Raw genomic sequence first — 9,478 nt, 5'->3', positions numbered from 1 at the left:
ATATGGTTTGTAACTAGATACTTAACAGAAGAATGTTAACTAGCTAGTTATGGCACTTCTCTTCAAGGGAAACGATGACAGTTCACTGTGTCAGTGCCTTATATACCTTTTCATCAAGCAAACTTGACTTTCATTGGACGCTTCACTCTGGATCAAACATTTTAAAATATTAAAATCTTAATATTTTTTTTGTTTTGTTACTATTACTATACTTAATATATATATACTACGTTATCACCACAGATCGGTGTACAGTCGTAAAACCTCTGCAGACACAAAAGGCTCCCATGCAGATCCCTCGGTTCGGTTCCGCAGGTGGTTCCTTTTCATTTATTTTCTCTTCTGCTTCCTCTCCTCTTCACTATTTTCACTCTGTATTGCTCTACTTCTCCAGTAGTGTTGTTTTCACCTGCTGCCTTTTACAACGTGACTGAATCTTCAAGATACAAGATCAGTTTATTAGCCAGGTATATGGTTTACACATACCAGGAATTTGTCATCTCTCAAACACAACCTGTGCTTCTCTCTTAGTGACTGACTTGCAATTCACAGCTCTTTTCATTCACTCTCCCTCTAAAAGCTGGTGTATTCATGTTTGATAGTGTATCTACATGATGAGTATGTTCTAACTTTGTGTGTGTCTGTCTGTCTGTCTACACAGGCTGTCAGACTGTTTGGATAAGAAAGCAGAGACCAATGAGCTCAGGGAGAAGGACATGAAGCTGACAACATCCGCTTTAAGGCGCTTGGCTCTGCCCACCAGCTGGACCAGCTCAGAGAGTCCATGAACCGCATGCAGGTAACTCCACACACACAGTCTCAACCACACAGGTAAGCCAGGACAGCAAATGGGGGAGAGGTGAGACAGACCTTGAGGTCGAACCTGTGACTCTCAGCCTCCTTCTGTTACTCAAGCCTGTCCTATAGCTCAAGCGTAGAGGAGGAGAGAGGACTACTGCATGAACTAACAGCCTGCTGTCAGGCCTCTGCCTATCAGAGTTTGATGATTGAGACTGTCACTCTGAGAAAGTGAGTAGCAGAGGGACAGAGAAGCAGAGCGTTACTCTTTATACCTTACTCTGCAACTGCTGTGCTTTACAGACTCAGAAGAAGAGCTGGACAGTGCATGCCCCTTCAGCTACAGGGCAGGAATGGTCAAGCCATGGAAGAGTCGGAAGAGGAAGATGAAGAGGATGATGACGACGACGACGAGGGTGAGTTCAGAAAGCGACTCAAAATCTTTAATAATAAATATACCTGCACATTATGAGGGGGAGGACCCGTATGCACACACACACACACACACACACACACTCTTCTTGAAGGGTGGCTGTGTAGTCTGTGAAGGAGGAGCTGTGGACCCGTCACCCCAAAGAGACACACCTCCCACTCTGCTATATGATGCGTTTATGTTTTGCTGTGATTATAGCAATATGTGAAATTCAGCACTTAACGGCTTACTGCTGCTGTGTGAATATCCCACACACCGCCACACTAGTGTTTATAATGCAGGTTAAATGCCTAGATTAACCTCTTTCTTTCTTTCTTTCTTTCTTTCTTTCTTTCTTTCTTTCTTTCTTTCTTTCTTTCTTTCTTTCTTTCTTTCTTTCTTTCTTTCTTTCTCTCTTTCTCTGTCTCTCTGAAGGCTCATCTGTTCGTGTTGCAGCTTGTCTATAGGCTGTTAGTGAGACCTGTTCTACCGGTTTTGATTAAAAAGAGACTGCTGATTTCTGATCACTGTATCAGAGTGAGTGAGTCATGCTGGCACACACACACAAACAAGGTGTGAGCCGAGGTGGGCTAGGGTTGATATGAGATAGGTGTACAAGCTTGGTGGTCTTCTCTCTCTCTCTCTCTCTCTCTCTCAGGACTGAATGGTGAGGATGGTTTGGAAGAGACGGCCATCAAAGTCCCTGAAATGTCCAAATCACATTCAGACATGCAGCTGCTGAGACAAGGGCATGACTGCAGATACATACAGGTGAGAACAGTGAAATGTACAAATACACATACATGTAAAGGCGCACAACCCACATTCACTCATACACAGAACAAGTCACACTTCTTCCTTTAATGCCCGCTCTTTCTCTCTCCCTCTTCACCTGCAGTATTTTGATCTGGAGTCTTACTGTACCTGCAGCTGAACTGAGAGAGGGATCTGAAGATGCCATGTGTGCATGTAGGTCCTGGCTGGCATATCCTCATTACGTCCATGATGGTCTGATCTGCATGTCTGACTCTCGATTCATCACAGTAATCCTGGGCTCACACTACAGGATTTTAAAAATCAATTTCTAAATCGGGTTGCATTACACAAGGAAATCTTAACAGATATTCTTCTTGTGAATCTCAAACATGCACCCACCACAAGATTTGTGAATAAGGCATATAATCACACATCTGGGTCTGTGAGCCGATCGGGAGGTTTAAGATTTGGCCTATAAACCCCTCACATTTCACAAGATAATCTGTGTCGAACATCAGTAATGACCAACGTTCCTGACCAGATTTCTCCTCCGATTGTCGGCAGTGGTGAATCGGGGATGAATCAGCCCAAATATCCTGTAGTATGAGCTTGGCATACGACAGCCTTATTAGAGTGTTTGGAAGGGGTTGTCTTTGTGTTAGTGTGTGTATTTTGTATGTCTGTGTGTTTGTGTTCTTATTTCAAAATATTTTTCTGTCTCTCACCTTCCTCCCTCCCTCCAGTCTATGAGGAGGTCTCCATAGACCCAGTGTGTGGCTGAAGGCTGGTCCCGGTCAAACCAGACCTGCACATAAGGGAGGAAGCAGACCGGCCGGTGCTCCAGTCAGCTCCAGTCACATGGTCCTGTCTTACGCCATGGAGATGATTGCGGCCCTGGGCTGTGTGTGTGCCAGTGCGCATTAAAGTTACAAACCTATTGAGACTTGTGTTTGAGTTGTCTTTGGCATTATTCAGCTGTGATGTCCTCTTCAAGTACAGTAGCCTAGTTTGATTTTGACACATTTTCCCCCTGCACTGCTGCTGTACTTTTCTGCTGCTAAAACACCCAATTTCCCCACACAGGATTCCTATCTATCTATATGTTCTCATTTGTTAATGGCAAAAACGTTTTGGGAGAGAATAAAGACGTGAGTTTTCAAAATCACTTTACACTAAGCATTTCAAGACCAGGATCTTCACCGTCTGAATCCATCTCATGCAGGGTTTGCAATAGCCTGAGGTCAATATTGCCTGTGCATAATGGTGTCTTTGCACCATGCTATACTGTAGTTACATATTGTGCACAATGCACAATTTCATATGCTGTGCACCATTCACCATAACGGAGAACGGAAGACATCAAGTTCAATATACATATCCAGGTGTCTACTGCTGCAACAGTTGAATATAAAATGTGGACTAACCTTGTTTAGACCAGATTTGAATGAAGTACAGAGACGCGCGTGTGCACGCTGTGTTGTCAAGGGGCCCTGGCAACAGCTCATTCCGTCACCTTTGAATCGAAGGTAAGTTGACGTTAGCAATGTTAAGACAGTTGGCTAGCTAATATATCATAGCTAAACCATGTCAATGTTATTACTATGCAAAGTATTACTAAAATACAGTTAACGCACTTTTTCCAGTTAATTCTGCTTAAGTTAAAAATGTTTTTGTCGACCAGTGTTTGAACGCTAGCTAGTAATGCTAAAGCAAATGATAGCACGAACGTTAGCTAGCGAGCTGTAGGGTGAATGAGAATATTTAAGTCCAACATTTGATGTTTATTGACATAGCGACAGGTTTAACAAGAATAAATCACGAAATGTTATTGTAAACCTCCATATTCATGAAGCAAGAGACGTTGGCGAACACCTAAATTGGACAGGATTAGCTATCTTGATAATCTTGGCACCGTCAGTTTGCTCTGTTAGCTAGTTAACGGTCTAGCCTCCTGAATGAGGCCCAAACTCAAACTGCTGTTTGGTATGCACGTTGAATTTATCCTAGCTATTTGGGATTAGTGTGACCTGTGTGTGTGTGTGTGTGTGTGTGCGTGCATGCATGTGTGAGACAGTGTGGGTCGATACACGTGCAGTCCTATATGCATGCACATTAGGGCTAAACTATGAAGTTTATTATAGCTTCCCATAGAACCACAATGAACATAAAGGCTAGCGCCTCCTCGTGGACAGAATAAAACACTACCTAATTATAAAATAAGATATTCATGGATTAGATTTGGCATTTCAATGTACTAATCGTACTAACTGGTGTACTTTTTTGTTCCCTCTTTTCTTTTTCTCCATAGATTTGATAGTGACTCAGGTAAGTCAACCATTGTGTGAGATATATTTTGATTATATAGTTGTGGGTAGGACCTGGAGAGTGGTGAGGTGATGTCGTCATTTTGGAAATGCATTTTTCTAGATGGCTTTAATGATGTGTTTTAACTTTTAACTGCAGTCTGGAAGTTTCTGTTAAACACATAATGACATCAGACTTCACCAGTTTATTGATCTAATGTCTAGTAATTTATATAGCCTTACACTTTGAAAACCTCTGGGCTACATATTGTGTATTTACTAATTGTTAATCTCTCTTCACAGAGCAACTTGTTGGTTCAACTTGTTGGATAGTCTACCCTTATCAGTAAGTCACACTGCACTCATTACTATTACCATCTGAGATGGGAGGGTGGGGGGCATGCTTTAAACCAATCACAATCGTCTAGGGTGGAGCTAAGCCCTGGATGCAATGACAGTTGTCAGCTCAATGCAGACAATAGACCATGCTTGAAATATAACAATTCTTCCATAAGAAGTAGACAAACATGTAGGAACGTCCCTATTACCCCTTGGCCCCATTGTGTCCATCAAAAATCAAGAAATGAACGTCGGACGCAGGCATCGAACACCACGCCGCTGTCATTAATTACAACGGATTCATTTCTTTAGCGTCTGATAGTTGATGATTGATGCAGACGCCAAGCTGTCAGGCAGCAAATTTTGTAAACATATTCTTTCTATCGCCTGTCCTTAAAATCATCTACCGAAAGAACCAAGCAGGCCTGCAGTGGTGGCCGCTGATCGCCAATGACATGGCTCATCTTCAAGACCTACATCTGTTGAGTTAGACTATGTCCAACTCAACCCTGTAATAATAATAAGAGACTAGTCTGACTCGCCGGATGTAGGGTTCATCTTCAAGACCTACATCTGTTGAGTTAGACTATGTCCAACTCAACCCTGTAATAATAATAAGAGACTAGTCTGACTCGCCGGATGTAGATTTTGGATATAATTATTATCGTGAGATTCTCCTTGCACCAATCATCCAGAGTCCTTCCCTTCTGCTGCGTGTTACTGTTTTCAACCGTCGTTGCATCTGGGGCTTAGCTACGCCCTAACAATTGTGATTGAGTGGTTTAAAGAAAGTGTTTTTCCCCAGACAGTGTCCAGCCAGACCTTTCTCCAGCGCTGGCACAGCATAAACAATGTTTAGGTCTGGCTTTGCGAGACTAATAAGATACACACTCTGTCTCTCCTGTTCAACAAGTTCTACCCAAGTGAAATATCATTTTAATTGTTGAAATAGTTTTATTTGAAAACACTAACATAAAGAGGTATATGGGGATGCCACTGATTTTAAGAATTTACATGTTATTCTGTACCTAAGGCAACCCATATTTGCACCACTCCTAAAGCTGGAATGATAACACTTGATATGTGTGATTCAACATGGATGTCGAAATAAAATATATATTTTTAAAAACATAATATACAAGCAGGTTGGCATAATATTTGCTATCTTACCAGCACATGTATTTAAATGGGAAGATTGCTGAAACTTAAACGCTTCTGAATTATATAGACTATTTTAACACCCTTTTTTCTTTGTCTTACAGGTGTTCCACCGCTACTGCCACCAAAACAGCTTTTATCAAAGCTTTCTACTTAACAAGCATTCTATCTTTATCTCTCTCTCTATCCCGCTCTCTCTTTTTTACAAGCAATCTACATAACAAGCATTCTATCTTTATCTCTCTCTCTGTCCCGCTCTCTCTTTTTACAAGCAATCTACATAACAAGCATTCTATCTTTATCTCTCTCTCTGTTCCGCTCTCTCTTTTTTACAAGCATTACAGCAATTCCAAGCATTAACAGCAATTACAAGCATTAACAGCAATTACAAGCAATTTACAGTCCTCATTTTACAGCGCCCAAACTTTGCCCTATTTTCACAGCGCCTGATTACTACAAAGCCTCTCCTTTACCAGCATTTCATTTACAAGCATCTCTTTTACCAGCCTCTTAATTACATGCATCTCTTTTACCAGCATCTATTTATAAAGCATTTCTAATTACAAGCATTTCCATTTACAAGCCATCTTTCTGTCCCCTATCCTGTTCTGTTCTATACTGAAGCAAAGTGTCAAGAGTAGAATTTATTAGCCACAGATTTACATCTACATTGTTTAGACATCTACATTGAAGTAGTTAAACATTACTTCTTTGGACTTTTTTTGCACTGAATTGTATTTGCATGTATTCATATAGCTGTGTGCGAAGTTAAAATAATACAAACTGTTGCTTTGATATATTTGAAAAGTGCATTTCATTACTCATTGTACCTATCTACATATACAGTACATTTACTAAGTAGAAGTAGTCTAATTTGTGTAGCCTTACCAAAGTTTTTGTTCTTGAGACACTAATAAAAATACACAAAGGAGGAACTCTACTCATCTGAAGTACACAAGGAGGATTCATCTGAAGTGATCCTGTCAGCAGATCAACATAACTGGTTCCATTGAACGATAAACAGGGTGTACAATACAAACTGCAAGACATCTAATTAAAATTCAATTATATAAGTAATAACACTGTTGTTGCTTTGCTAGATTACAAATTATTGTGTTTAACATTTTGGTTGTATACAACATAAGTAAAACATTCAGATTTGTGGTTTTGGAGCACAACAACAATGCCAAAGAAGAGTAAAAGGTCCCAAGTTGCAAGACTGCGCTACCAACGGTCAACTGAGATTCACTGTGAAACAACTGAACAGGAAGAATGTGCTGGTCCTCAGAGCAGTGGAGAGGTTAAGGTGTCAGCAGTGTCTCGTGCTCAGAGTGCAACACAGGGAAGTCAACGTGACGCATCGTGTGTACCACAGGTATCTTATGCAGACATTGTAAAGAGAGGACTGCACAGTGATGATCCGTGTGTACCAGGGCCATCTCATGATTACCAGGTAAACCACAGAGGTCAAAGTGATATGTCATGTCGACCACAGGTATCCCACGCAGACAGTATAACAAGGGGACGTGATGATCCATGTGTAGCAGGACCTTCCCATGCAGACTCTATAAACCTGGGAGATCAGCCTTCTGTGAAACATGTCTGTGCATCCCGCAGCCAGGATTCTCCTAGATACGGCCCATTCAGAAATACCCAGTGTACATGTAATTCATTAACCTTTCTTGCATTCCTTCATGAGAATGAAAACATCACCACAGCAGACCTCGACCTTGTTTTGGATAAGGGTGATGTTATGTATCAACAGGCCAGGAAAAGGTTTCCTCAACACATCTTTTTGACTACTGACGAGCTACCCCATGAAGCCCCAGCACGCAGGTTTACACACCATGTGAACATGGAACACCTTTCCAGATATGGCACATTAGGAGATCCGCTACCCGGAGCTGTAGATGGCTTTCTGGACCTAGAGGCAGGATTGAGCTGCTTGTTATCAGATGTGCAGTATGCGTTGCTGTTGATGACAGGGTTATGTATTGCTGTATTCAGAACCAGGACAGGCAGATATGGCTTCTTTGACCCACACTCTAGAACAGCTGATGGTTTGCCCCTCCTCCCGGGTTCACGCACTAGTGGTAGGCCTACTGCTGTCATGCTGACATTCACACATCTCAGTGATATGATTGACAGGCTCATAAAGTATCACAGGATTTTGGGCACACAGTCCTCCTCTAACTATGAGTTGAAGCCTGTGGAGTTTTACAATGTGAATGATGCTCTTCGAAATGAGTCAAGCCTGAGTGCTCCAAAGGTAAATACTGTTGTCATTGATGTACGTGAAGTACTATCCACTGATATGGAAACTGAACCAGAGCCATCAAGCTTGAATTCTGTCACATCACATGATGCTCCACAAAGTGAGTCAAACTCAACTGCAGCAAGGATAAACACTGATGTCTCTGATAACATATTACAGGGAATGTCCAGTAACATCACTTCTGTGAGACACAAATCAAACTCATCTGCTCCACTGATACATACTCTTGCCAGTGATAATGTCTTATATGACACCTCCCGTAAACTGTCAAAATATACTAAACAGCAAAGAAGAAAATTTAACAGGAGACTATTGCTCACTGAAAAGGCATCACAAAGAAAGGAGAATCAAAAAAGGAATGAAAGGGCAAAGTATGCTTCAAATGAAACATATAAAGCAAAGAAAAAAATTAACTCAAGCAGGAAATATTGTAATGAAGAACTCAGACAACGAAAGAGAGAGTACGTTACCAACCGCTATCGTATCAATTCAGAATTACGACAAAAGAAAATAAATAATATAGCAGCACGTTATAAAGAAAATTTTGATTTCAGACAGAAACGAAAACGGCTTCTTAACAACAAATACAGAGACCATGTTGATTTTAGCCAGAGAATAAAAGAGCACCTTAACAACAAATACAGAGACCATGTTGATTTTAGGCAGATGCGGCGATCTTATATCACTCAGCGTTATGTACATGACCAAGCATTCAGGGTGAGACACAGACAACTAATGAGACAGCGAATGCGAGACAAGTATAAGAACAACCTTGCATTTAGGAGCAACATGAAATGTGCAGCGAAAATAAGAAGGAAATACAGATGGATAAACTGTGGACAAACACGTGAGAGTGACAACCCTGTGATCAAAGAGGCCATATCTCTTTTCAGATCAAAAATAAAGGCCGGCCCCACTTATGTGTGCACTGTCTGTCATAAGGCATCATTTCCAAACCAGGTACGACCCTGCACAAGGTCATATTACATCAAAAATCCAGCCGTGGTTGCAGCATGCCTGACAGGAAATTATGTCCATGTGTGTCAGGATGACTGCAGGAATGAACAACAGTGCAAGGTGCCTGATGAGAGAAGGAGAGAGTGGATTTGTTACACCTGCCATAATCATCTAAAGAATGGAACCATGCCAACCCTCGCTGTGGCAAACAAGTTAGAGCTCGCCGACATCCCTCCCGAACTGTCTGATCTCAACATACTGGAGAGACATCTCATAGCCAAATGCATTACATTTGCAAAAATTATTCCTCTTCCCAAAGGCCGACAGAGAGCAATCCGTGGTAACGTTGTTTGTGTCCCATCGGAGGTACAGGAGACAGTCAATTCTCTGCCCAGACTGAGAAGTGAGTCTCAAGTCATGAGAGTAAAACTGAAGAGACGGTTGTGTTACAGAGGTCATCAGCTGTTCCAGACTGTTACC

General features: G+C 41.5%; 1 long non-coding RNA gene across 1 annotated transcript; it reads left to right on the top strand.

The window, feature by feature from the left end:
* Window positions 1–1,699: 1,699 nt before the first annotated feature.
* LOC311308276 lies at window positions 1,700–2,802 on the top strand. The gene is made up of 4 exons (XR_014630426.1): window positions 1,700–1,747; window positions 1,869–1,981; window positions 2,109–2,179; window positions 2,710–2,802. It is a non-coding gene; the product is annotated as an uncharacterized lncRNA (long non-coding RNA).
* Window positions 2,803–9,478: the final 6,676 nt, after the last annotated feature.

This window comes from Borostomias antarcticus, assembly GCF_949987555.1.
Source record: "Borostomias antarcticus genome assembly, chromosome: 4".
NCBI lineage: Eukaryota > Metazoa > Chordata > Actinopteri > Stomiiformes > Stomiidae > Borostomias > Borostomias antarcticus.
The sequence above is the reverse complement of the archived record's forward strand: the minus strand, read 5'-3'. Positions and strand labels throughout refer to the sequence as shown.